The following is a 13,402-nucleotide window of genomic DNA, read 5'->3' as shown; positions in this document are numbered from 1 at the left end:
CCGCTCGCCACAACTAGAGAAAGCCTGCGCACAGCAATGAAGACCCAATGCAGCCAAAAAAGACAAAAACAAAAAATGCTACAAAGCTCATAGTTCTCACTGTGATTCAGCCATTTTTCTTGAACAATGTTCCTCTGCTGCAAGCCTTTGGTTAAATTCCAAAGTTCTGAAAAATCTGATTTTGATATTTTTTTTCCCAGTGTTTTTACTGTTTTTATGGAGGAACAGATTTTTGGAGGGCCTTACTGTGCCATTCTGGAAGTATTTCCTACCCCTCAATCAGTTTTACCTTCCTTATCTACTCTACTGCTTCTTTTTCATTTCCTCCAACATTGGGAGTTGGTTTTTCTTCTTTTTGTAATGAATAAATATGATCATATTATATATATTATTTTAAAACCGAAGACTTTATCCCCTTTTTTGCATAAGTCACTTCAATTCTTCCTTTTGCATCATATTACCTTATTTCTGCCCACAGTTAACCCATCTTAACAACCTGGTGTTTATGATTTTATAGTTTTCTCCATGCTCATAAATCATATATAAACATATATACACAAACTTGTATACAGAATGGCATACACATAGAGGTGTTCTTGTCGTTTTTGTTTTTCAAAAAATGAGATCACATTTATTACGTACAGTTTTCTACATATTGTTTTTCTCACTCAAGAATACTTCATGTAAATATCTCTAAGACAGTGATTTAGCTCTAATTCATTATTACAGTGATTGAAGAGCATTCCATACTCTCATTATACCATAATTTATTTCAACCATTCTTCTAACAATTCTTCACCTCATATTTAATTTTTTTCCTCAATGAACTATACAGTCTCTGAAGATAAAATGACTTGGGTTAACAGTGAAACTGTCTAAATAGCAGTGATTTATTAGCACTGATAAGTCTGTACCAAAATGCCGTGAACACATACTCTGAATTTGCTGCATGTAGAAAACTTGTACACCAATCAGAAACCTTAAGATTATTCTTTCTTCCTAGTTTTCTGCTTTTAACACAGTATTTCTATTAGGTTGTAAGTGAGTTCTGCAAGAATATGAAGCTAAGAGGATCAGAGCAAGTCCTGAAGTTTTACTTGGGTTACTGTTCATCAGGAAACTATCCAAGGATGGAATATGGGGAGAGGGGCTCTAATTAGACACCTGAAATCAGATAAGGTCCCTTCTCCTTTTTCCCTGACATTTTCTAATCCTGTCCAGAATGGAATCCTGGATGTCTTAATTATGTTCTTCGAAAGTCAGTTATGCTGTTCTCAGATTCATGTACCCACCTCTCTACATTACTGACTGTAGATTATTGTGTGCTTTGGAGGGGGAATCTGTGCTTATATGTGTGAATGACTTATCATTCCTCTGTTGTTTTTTGGACAGTTTTTCTTCATCTGGAGGCTGAGGGACCTCAGATTTTTTTCTGGGGTACCCACGAATTCTCTATAAGAATTTCTTAAATGTATGCTTTCATTTCAATGATAATAAAAAATAATGTACACCTACTCTTGATAACCTGGATAACCATCTTATAACAAGTACTGAGATAAAATTTTGGTGCCTGTATTTGTGTTTCTATTTATGATAAAGTTGCTGCTAAGTTGTATTTCTTAGACATTTGCTAGACATCAAGAAAGGAACAGAGGCAGACTTGATAGTCTTCTCAATTGCAGAACTAAAGTATGTACTGGCATGTTGTACAAAGGACACCTTTGTGGCAGTTAAAATAGAGAAAAACAGACTTACTCAGCGGGAATACATGGTAGCATAAGCTTCCTAAATACAGAACTTGTGCTTCAGGAGTTAGCACCATATTCATGGTGTTTTAGCAGAACACTGTTAATATTAATTCATTAATGTAATTAATTTAAATATTATTAGTTTTGTAGTTTCATTTGTTTAATTTATACATATTGATTTCATTGTGTGTTAGACTTATAGGTATAAAGGGGTTTATGTTTAATTTTATGTATACCTGCATAATTTCTTCCTGTGAAAAAGCCTGTACGATTCTTCAATTTGTGAAATACTGCTTTAAGGTACCTGAGTTCTAGCTGTTTGTGTCACATCCCCAGGAAAATCAGTGATGCTCTATAGCAGAGCTTCTTAGCTTTCTTGTGCTAAGTACTGCTTTGACAAACTGGTAAAGCTTATAGGTGCCTTCTCAGAATAATGTTTTGGTGCTTAAAACAAAATACACAGAATCAAAAAGGCAATTTTATTAAAATCTAGTTATCAAAATATTGGAAATATAAATTCATGATATAGTAATACATGTATTTATTTATTAACATATTAAATAATTATATCTAGCCTAGGTCAATACCTGTAATTTTATAATATGGATGAGCATACATAATATTTTGAAATGTCTGTGATAACTGTTGATATGAAAATAGCTATGATTTCTAAATAGTTTTTCTGATTGTTGCCTACATTGATAAGCATTTAAGTATGCAAAATTTCAATTGGAGGTTAATGGAAATAGAGATGCTATTTTTCCCCCATCCAATTTCTTCATAGACAGCAATTTTCTTTTAATTGAAGTATAGTTGATTTGCAATATTGTGTTAGTTTCAGGTATACAGCAAAGTGATTTGGTTATTTATACATATATATATGCATATATATATTATTTTTAAATTCTCTTCCACTATAATTTATTATAAGATATTGAATATAGTTCCTTTTGCTATACAGTAAATTCTTGTTGTTTATCTATTTTATATATGGTAGTGTGCATCTGTTAATCCTATACTCCCAATTTATCCCCCCCACCTCTTCTCCTTTGGTAACCATAAGCTTCTTTTCTATGTCTGTGAGTCTGTTTCTGTTCTGTAAATAAGTTCATTTGTACTATTTTTTAGATTCCACATATAAGTGATATCATATACTGTTGTCTTTCTCTGACTTACTTCACTTAGTATGATAATCTCTAGGTCTATCCACGTTGCTGCAAATGACATTATTTCATTCTTTTTCCTGTCTGAGTAATATTCCACTGTATGTATATGTATTTACATATATGTATATATACACACATATATATATACACCACATCTTCTTTATTCACTCATCTGTAAATGGACACTTAGGTTGCTTCCATATCTTGGCTATTGTAAATAATGGTGCTATGAACATTGGGGTGCATATATCTTTTTGAATTAGAGCATTCATCTTTTCTGGATATATGCCCAGGAGTGGGATTGACAGCAAAAATTTTATGTATAAACCCATTGAGGTCTTTGGATTATAATTAAGGACACATGCTTTAGAGGAGACGGGTGGGTTTTTTTTTCTTTTGTTTTCTTTTTGGTAACTGGGAGAGTCTGAGGACTGCCAAACTACTTCATTAGGAATTTGCTACTCCAAAATTTACTGTAGTCATGACCCTGGACACCATCCCTTATGTGCTCTGCTGGCCACCAGTGTTAGACTCCAAGGTTCAAGTATAGTTGGTTGCCGTCTCTATATGCTAAATCATATTCTTTCGGCTTAAAGAACAGTTATGAGATTCAGATGTGGGCTCTGGCTAATATCAATATCTAAGCAAGAACAAGTGAAGCATTTAAATAATTGCTGCCTGCTTATCTGGTTGGCATGGTAGCATTCTAATAAAGATCTGCATAATTCTTGGGAGAGGGAGAAAGGAAATTTGAATGTAGGTATGGAGTCCCTCTTTCTCTTTTTTTCTCCCCACTCTCCTTTTCTTCTTCCTCATTGCATCTATAGATGACTCTGTCCCTGGGATGTATTGGGTTCCTCCCAGAGAGAGCGAACTTAATCGTTTGCAGAGCTAGGCTTTTGAAAAGGATAATGGAGCAGTACCTGGTTTGCTCTCCTTTAGCTTCAGTCCCATTCCTCCCATTGCAAAGATTTTGGGGCAAGACTTCCAGACCCCTTCTCCAAAATGAATCCCGCAGTACCCCATAGGTGACATCTGCCCCCAAAGGTAATGTGCCTATAATACATTATTATAGCAAACAAGAGTCAGAGTTAAATTGTCACATCAAAAAGGTTTTTGGCTCAAAATTTCCTTCTCCAGGTTCATTATCACAGGTTCCTCTTGAGGAAGAACAGCCCCATACACTTGATCCATGTACAGAAAAAAAAAAAAACAGTAGCAGATAACAGCATTGCAGAAACAGTCCTGATCAAATTCAAGGACAAAAATGATCTTTTTTAAAAAAATTTATTTTTATTTTTGGCTGCGTGGAGTCTTTGTTGCTGTGCGCAGGCTTTTCTCTAGTTGTGGTGAGCAGGGACCACTCTTCGTTGCAGTGCACAGGCTCCTCATTGGGTGGCTTCTCTTGTTGCGGAGCACGGGCTCTAGAGCACAGGCTCAGTAGTTGTGGCTCGTGGGCTCTAGAGTGCAGGCTCAGTAGTTGTGGCGCACGGGCTTAGTTGCTCCACGGCGTGTGGGATCTTCCCGGACCAGGGCTCGAGCCCCGTCCCCTTCATTGTCAGGTGGATTCTTAACCTCTACACCACCAGGGAAACCCCTAAAATGATCTTTTAAAAGCCAGATTCTCACATAAAAGTTTTAAGTGTAATTTACTTTACTCTCTGGTTCTGAAAGAAAACCGGCACTGTATATATTCTTTTGCCTGAATCTTTCAATTTGCTATCGCAGGCTTTTGGTCTTTGTACCATTTTGTGCTGAGAGCAAGAAACCCATCAGCGGGAATCTGTTTGCTGTTACTTGTGTCTTTGGAGAATATGCCTTTTCACTTACTTGTAGTTGGAATGAGTATGGTAATGACTTTTCCAAGCCAAAAGCTTTGCAACAGTCCACATTTGATGCAAACTATTCCTTGTCTCTTAGTGTTAACATATTTTATTCTTCTTTTTGCTGCTCTGCATCATTAACCTAATACTTACATGTGGTGTTTGAATTGATTAAACTCACAGTACTTGTTTATGATTATATTAATTGGTGTAAACTCACTCTGACATCTTTGTACCCTTCCAAGTTTTGTGAGACATCTCAATTTCTGAGAGGCTAGGTCAATATTCTAAGAAGCACCATTCGCTCCTAAGCAGCTATTTATTGGGTGCCAAGCTCTGGGGTTTGGCTCTGTAGACTATAATGGTGGGTCGGTTAGAAGTCCTGTCCTCAAGTAGTCAATTGTCTAGTAACTGCCTTGAGACATAAATGTATTATTTATAACTTGAGACATTCTGTAAGAGAGGTTCAGAGCCCGAAGGAAACATGATTCATTTCAATTCTTAATTCTTTAAAAGACAAGATTGCTAATTCATATTATTTCTAGTCTATAATAAATACATCATTTTTCTAAACATCATCAAGTTTTATTTACAGTTATAAAAGTTTTATTTTAAAAGTCTGTCTTAGAGTTTCCGTTTTTAATCAGATTATACTGTTTAATTCTTAGATTTAAAAACTTATTCATAATATAATTGTCTTAGATAAGTTGAGCAGAGACTTTTGTTTTCAATTTTATGGGAAGGCCCACAATGCTTTTAGAGGTACTAATGAGAATTTTATCACCTCAGGAAGCAGGTGTTCTGGAATTCTACAATTCCCTCCTTGAAATTACTTTCCAATTCTTCCATTGTTTATTAAGTAATCAAAGGCAGAGAGTTTGTTTCTGCTGTGGTTATATGTTTACAGATGTGCACTGGACAAAGGCCTGTAGGATATACATTTCAGGAGACAATTTATGATGATATGATGGCTATTAAGCCACAGTAACTATGTTACCATATTATATGTCCTTGAAAGTCAACAAAAAATAGAAAAAATAATATGGGAGGGTTGCCATGGGAGAGAAATGAAGACCTTAAATCAAGAGTCTTTGCTTATTCTAGAGTTTGGGGGTTGGCCAAGAGGTCATTTTCCAGCCAGTCACAAGAGGCAGTAAGGCAGGTAATATGTGGGGACACATCTAGCACCATCAGTGTTCAAGTAGGGCCCCATCACCCCTTCCTTCTTTCCTATTTCTCCCTTTTGGAATGGGAATGTCTCTCCCATGCCTGTCCCCCGTTTTGTTTTAGAATCACATAATTTGTCTTGTTTCACAGGTTCACAGCTGAAGAGGAATTTTGCCTCAGGATGAACGATACCTCGAGTCTCAGCCATATACGGTTTAGATGACATTTAGATGAGACTTTGGACTTTAGACTTTGATGCTGAAGTGATTTAAGACTTTTTGAGCTGTTGGGATGGAGTGAATATATTTTACATGTGAGAAGGACAATGAATTTCTGGGGCCAGGGTTATAATATTATAAATTGAATGTTTGTATCCCTCCAATATTCTTATGTTGAAGCCCTGGCCCTTAATATACTGTTGTCCATTTTTATGTCTTCTCTGGAAAAATGTTTATTCAAGTCCTCTGCCTATTTTAAAATTGGATTATTTAGGGTTTTTTGCTGCTGAGTTGTGTGAGTTCCTTATATATTTTGACTATTAACCTTATGACTCATGACCTTCTCAGATACAGGATTTGCAGATATGTTCTCCTATTCCATAAGTTGTCTTCTCAAGCTTTTTAGTTTGATATAGTTCCACTTGTTTATTTAGCTGTTGTTACCTGTACTTTTGGCATCTTATTCAAAAAATCTTTGCCAAGATCAGTGTCAAGGAGCTTTTTTCCTGTGTTTTCTTCTAGGGGTTTTACGGTTTCACGTCTTACATTTACATCTTTTTTTTTTTTTTTTTTCCCCGGTACACGGGCCTCTCACTGTTGTGGCCTCTCCCATTGTGGAGCACAGGCTCCGGACGCGCAGGCTCAGCGGCCATGGCTCACGGGCCCAGCCGCTCCGCGGCACATGGGATCTTCCCAGACCGGGGCACGAACCCGTGTCCCCTGCATCGGCAGGCGGATTCTCAACCACTGCGCCACCAGGGAAGCCCTTACATTTAAATCTTTAATCAGTTTCAAGCTTCCATTAAGTAGACTTATTATTATATTGGGGTTGTTATTTTGAAGCTATTGTTTGCACATTATAGGAGAAAGCAAATAAGTATTTATATTCATGTTTTCAGGAACCAACATTTTCAACATAAGAGAAAAAAGGTACAAATATAAAAACAAATAAATTAAAACCCTATAATAATTTTGAATTGGTAATATCGGTATAAACTCAGTATTTTTTCCTCCTTTAAAAATACATACCCGTTTGTCTCTGTTCACCAAAAAAGCCTGGAAGAAGTGACAACCCATGAGCAGGGAACACATTTGATGCCCAGTTCTTGAAGAATTCTATTAAACTTACTAACTTAAACAGTTTATATCTTGATGTCTGTCATTCTGAGGTCATAATGAAATATGGTTGCCCTTTTCATATGCAGACTCAGTTATTCCTTCATTTCAGGAAAAATAATTTATAACATCTTTCAAGATTTTTCTTTTCCACTTTTGGGTTCTTGGATTCAGAGGAACATTTTCTTTGTTAACTTGCTGTCTTCCTTATACATATATCTTCTTAATTGTGCTCATAATGATTATCCTAAGTTTCTTTAATTTTTATTATTTCTAAATATTTTTAGTGAATATTTTTAGTGTTATAGCCTCATTTTCTTTTATTCCAATTTTTTTTCTTTTGTCTTTTAGTTCTTGTTTGGTTACACTCATTTTCTTGTTGCTTTCTTATATAAAATTTTTAAAGGTTTGTGTTTTTTGTTTCTAGGTTATGATTTCTTTCCTATGGGTTGTTTTTTTTTGAACATCTTTATTGGAGTATCATTGCTGTACAATGGTGTGTTCGTTTCTACTGTATAACAGAGAGAATCAGCTATACAAATACACATATCTTCACATCTCCTCCCTCTTGCGTCTCCCTCCCACCCTTCCTATCCCACCCCTCTAGGTGGTCACAAAGCACCGAGCTGATCTCCCTGTGCTATGCGGCTGCTTCCCACTTGCTATCTATTTTACATTTGGTAGTATTTATAAGTCCATGCCACTCTTAACTATGGTTTTTTTTTTTTTTTTTGCGGTATGCGGGCCTCTCACTGTTGTGGCCTCTCCCGTTGCGGAGCACAGGCTCCGGACGCGCAGGCGCAGCGGCCATGGCTCACGGGCTTAGTTACTCCGCGGCATGTGGGATCTTCCCGGACCAGGGCACGAACCCGTGTCTTCTGCATCGGCAGGCGGATTCTCAACCACTGCGCCACCAGGGAAGCCCTCCTATGGGTTTTTAATCAGTCTTTTGTTCTTCTTCCCCTGCTTCCTCTTAATCCATCATATGTTGGAAAAATGTACAACCATTAAAAATGATGTTGTGGAAGAATACATACTGATATGTAGAAATATTCAAGACTTATTAGCGAGTGAATAAGCAGGCTACTAAATAATATGTACATTGAATATGTACAGTGCATTGTAATGTTAAATATATATGATATATAGTATGAAAGAAAAAAAGTGAAATAAGTCAAATTTATTGTGTGCCAAGTATTATACTATATACCTTACATGAACACCTCATTAAGTAGATACTGTTAATACCCCCATGGTACAGTAAAGAAATTAATGTTGAGAGAGTTTAAATATCATCTGTAAAGGCAGTGAGTAAGGAAGCTGGAAGTTGTGTTTAGGTAGTTTGACTTCAGTAATGATATATATCCACATGTTTACAGTGGTTATTTCTGAGTCATAGTACTATAGGTAACTTTTAATATTCTTCTTTGCACTACAATGTATTTCCTACATCTTTCACAAGCACCTATGGCCTTGTAATAATATAAATAGCTATTAAAGATTCTAAACAATACTATGTACAGACTGAATAATGGTATCACCATTATAATTGTTTTAAAATAAATTTCCACTTCTGCTTACCTCATTTCACAACTAAATTATATAGGCAGTTTTGCATATCTTATAATAATATAAAATCTTAGTTAAGATTTACATAGGATATGTAGGCAACAAATAGATAGTTTAAAATTATGAAATCAGAATAGTTCAATAATACAATTTAACTGAAATTATATCATTTTCTCTCTTATTTCCTTTGTGAATCCAAGATGTAGGCTTTCTTTCTTTCTTTTTTCAAATTTCAAAATTTGGAGGATACTCTTATTTTTCTCTATGTTTTTGAGGAAGTGAGGCAGTGAGCCCTAGGTTTCTGGTTTCTATAAGAATAAATAGATACTGTAGCCAGTGGTACTCAACATCCAAAATTTTGAGGCAATTTAACGAAGTGTTTAAACAAGGAAGGCTCTTACACTCTTTTCAAATATTATGAAAGATTTCAAGTATACATAATATAATAATCACCATAATTTCTTGCATCCTGCTTCTTCTTTCTGGGTTAAATTCTCTCCTTAGTTAAATATACTCCTTGGAAGTTTTTTCAGTGGAGACTATTCCAGTTTTTATTTGTCTAAAATTATCCTTATTTCACCCTCAATACTATGTTTAACTAGGTACAGAATTCTAGACTGACAATTTTTTTTCACTCATCAACTTAAAGAATTTATTTCACATTTTTCTGGACTCTTATGATGCTATCAGAAACTTTATGCAAATTTAATTTTTGTTTCCTTGTAGACAACTTGGATTTCATCTTTGGATGCTTTAAAAATTATTATTTTTTGCCTTTCTGGTTTCACTGTAAGGGATATATTGTAGATTTCTTTTTTTTAAATTGAAGTATAGTTAATTTATAACGTGTTAGTTTCAGGTATATAGCAGAGTGATTCAGTTCTCTCTCTCTCTCTCTCTCTCTATATATATATATATATATATATATATACACACACACACACACATATGATATTTACTCTTTTTCACATTCTTTTCCATTATAGGTTATTATAAGATATTAAATATAGTTCCCTTTGCTATACAGTAGTCCTTGTTGTTTATCTGTTTTATATATAGTATTGTGTATATGTTAATCTCAAACTCTATTTATCTCTTTCCCTCCCACCCCTGCTATCCCCTTTGGTAGCCATAAGTTTTCTATGTCTGTGAGTCTATTTCTGTTTTGTAAATAAATTCATTTATATCAATTTTTAAAGATTCTACATAGAAGTGATATATGATGTTTGGGTTTCCTCTGTCTGACTTACTTCACTTAATATGATAATCTCTAGGTCCATCTATGTTGCTGCAAATGGCATTATTTCATCCTTTTCAGTGGCTGAGTAATAGTCCATTGTATATATGTATACCACATCTTCTTTTACTGTTCATCTTTTGATAGACATTTAGGTTGTGTCCATGTCTTGGCTATTGTAAATGGTGCTTCTATGAACATTGGGGTGCATGTACCTTTTTGAATTAGAGTTTTCTCTGGATATATGCCCAGGAGTGGGATTGCTGGATCATACAGCTACTCTATTTTTAGTTTTTTAAGGAACATCCATACTGTTCTCCATAGTGGCTATACCAATTTACATTCCCACCAACAGTATAGGAGGGTTCCTTTTTCTCCATACTCTCTCCAGCATTTATTATTGGAGACATCTTTTTATATATCTTGTTTAGAAGGTGTGCTTTTTGAATCTGAGGATTCAGGTCTTTCTTCAGTTTGGGAGAGTTCTCAGCTATTAATCCTATGAATATATCCTCACTCCTGATTTTCTATTCTCTCTTTCTGGATCTCTAATTACTCTTGTGTTGGACATTCTCAGCCATCCTCTATAAATCTCTGTGCTGAATTCTGATGTATTTTTTCAGATTTATTTTTTAATTCTCTAGTTCTCTCTTCAGAAGTATCTAATATTCTATTTTAATCTATTCACTGAATTTTAAATTATAATGTTCAGCTTTGTGCAGTGGCAGTATCATAGCCAATGAGGTTTATCCAAGGCATGATTATTGCTAATTAAATTATAATATTCTTACATATTTTTCATTTCTAGAGGTTCTATTTGGTTTCTTTTTGAATCTTCTAGTTCTTTATTTACAGTGTGTCTTTTTTTCAAATGGTTTTAATTACTACCTTTTTGTCTTTAGTTGTTTTATTCATACTTATTTTATAGCCTCTGTCAGATTGTTCAATTGTCTGAAGTTCTCAGACTTCAATTATTGCTGCTGGTTATGACTAATGATTATTATTATTATTCCTTCCCCTAGTGAATCATTTTCTGTTTATTTTATGACTTTAGAGTATAAACTTTTTTGGATTCAGGGCATGTCACTTAGGACAATTTCGTGTTTGGTTTGACCAGTCACCCCAGGGTATCACTGTTCCAGGGCCAGTTTTTATGTTAATTTTTGGCTTGGGGGATTCTTGGATCACAGGTGTAGTTGTAAATTCAAACCCATGGCAGGGCCAGAGGTGCAGTAAGAAGCGCCCAAAGAAAGATTTTTGTCAAATCAGAGTCTAGGCAGAGTCAGACAAGCTCCCTCATCATATGGCTTAGCTAGTTGAGTTCCTGCTTTTTGTGTGTGTGGGGGGCCCTCAGTTCCTATTTGTACTTTCTATGGATTCAAAGCCTCATCTCTTTGTTGAGACTGATGACTTCCTCCAAGACAGGGCCATTACAATATCTGCTCATGAAATGTTCACCCATGTGCTCTTCATTCCTGTGATGTCATCTCTCATACTCACTGCTCTTGTTTTCAGTTCACTGTTGCATTTCTGCAATCTTGAGATTTCCTTTTCTTTATGGAGAGTTCAGCTGTTTACGTAAAAACATTTGTTTTATTTTACTAAAAATTTCTGGAGGCTTATAATGGGTGGGCTTTCAGCTACTTAGTTAACAATGTTTCAGAATCTTTTCTTTTAAAAAAAATCATTTTACACAGAAAGTTTTAATCACACACAAAAGTAGAGAGACTAGTACAATGAATGCACATGTGCCCTCTTTCACCTTATCAACATATTATCAATTTTCTCAGGATCTTTTATAAGGTGTTTTTTTTTCTAGTGCCATTTGTAGTAGAGTTTAAACTTGCTCCCATAATTGAGAGTTGGGCTTCTCTCTGTATTGTTTGCACAGAGGAATTTTGATATTAACTAGTTTGTAATTAAAATACTGTACTTCATGGTTTTAGGAAAATCACCTAGAGAAAGCAAAGTTTTTATAGACCAATATGTTAAACCCTATATTAAATATTTAATTCATTATTATTAAAATTCATAATAAAATTTTCTCAATTATATGAAAAAAATTATAGTGTCTTCAGAAACAGAATTGATTCAACATTGCCCCCTTGTGTCAGGTATTTCTTGCCTTCCATTTCATCCTTCAGATATCCACCTCTAGGTTCACATTATATCTGCCCCATTTGAATCTGGGGCAGCCTTACTCATTTTGACTCTGCTTCTTTGCTATTCCAACTCTGTACATTCATTTCCACGTTTAAACTTCCCATGTTTCTCTTTTTTGGCTTAATTATCCCAGAGCCCTCTATTCCAGTTATTTTCATTTCCATCCTAACATGAAAAAGGCAGGGAGTGGAGATGTTTCAGAATTTACATTTTTCAAGGCCAGGTTTCACACACAGTCCTATATTTTATCATCTGACAAATGTATTGATATTATCTACTATAGTTGGCAACACTTAGGAAGAAACTACTCGAACATTTCTTGTTAATATCTTCTTGATAAAGAAGAAAAACTTTAATGCCCAACAAATGTCTTCAGCTTTAATCTGACCAAATTCCCCTAATCGATCCATAGTGAAGATATAATGTAGTCATTAATTTTTTTTGAGAAACTCTTTATGTATCAAGCACTCAAAATGACTGACTTGTGATGGATTAGCCTTGCTCTGTACACTATAATTTAGAAGCAGGTATAAGGCAGCAAATATTTCAGCACAATAGTTGGAACACTGGCACTAGACCATGATTTCCATCCTTGCTAACCTTGGGAGAGAAGCGGCTACTTAGAAGGGCAGGGCATGGGCCCCTCACCAGTCTCGAGTTTGGGCAGTTTCCCTGGAGAAATGTGTGACTCTGCAAGTTGGAGTTGAAATGCAGTGTGCAGACACATCTGGTTTCCCAGGAAGAGGCACTGCTTTTATGCAATGCTTGAACGTGTGGACAAAGCCAGGGCTGCTTGTGTGTTTGGTTATCTCTGCCTCTGACATGTTCAAGTCATATACAAAAACAGAAGTCCTTAGACTGAATCAGAGGCCCCAAAACTTGTAAACTGATCACCTTTAGTTCTTAACCAAAAGTTACAGAGAGATCGTGGGCCTGCTGCTCAAATGTCCCTATGTGGAGAGCCGTAGAGGTTCCTGGAGGGAGGACTCTTCTCTGATGATCAGCCGGCTTCCTAAGCATGCCGACCTGTGCCATTGCACAGAGCCCTGAGCATAGACGGACTCCATACTCTGTTTAATGCTCTGTTGTTGCCTTGTTGAAATTATTAGCAATAATATAAATATAAATATTATGAATGATATAAATAAATAAAATAATATAAAAATAATTTTTGACCAAGGGACCCCACATTTTC

At 35.4% G+C, this 13,402-nt stretch overlaps 1 protein-coding gene and 1 pseudogene across 5 annotated transcripts in view; both read left to right on the top strand.

Moving 5' to 3' along the window:
* Nucleotides 1–13,402, top strand: part of CORIN (corin, serine peptidase) — a 278,076-nt gene that overhangs the window by 64,349 nt on the left and 200,325 nt on the right. The gene's annotated exons all lie outside the window — the stretch shown is intronic.
* Nucleotides 10,755–10,867, top strand: LOC131759051 (U4 spliceosomal RNA; annotated as a pseudogene).

This window comes from Kogia breviceps, chromosome 6 (assembly GCF_026419965.1).
Source record: "Kogia breviceps isolate mKogBre1 chromosome 6, mKogBre1 haplotype 1, whole genome shotgun sequence".
Lineage (NCBI taxonomy): Eukaryota > Metazoa > Chordata > Mammalia > Artiodactyla > Physeteridae > Kogia > Kogia breviceps.
Note: the sequence above shows the minus strand (reverse complement) of the source record. Positions and strands in the feature narration are given on the sequence as shown.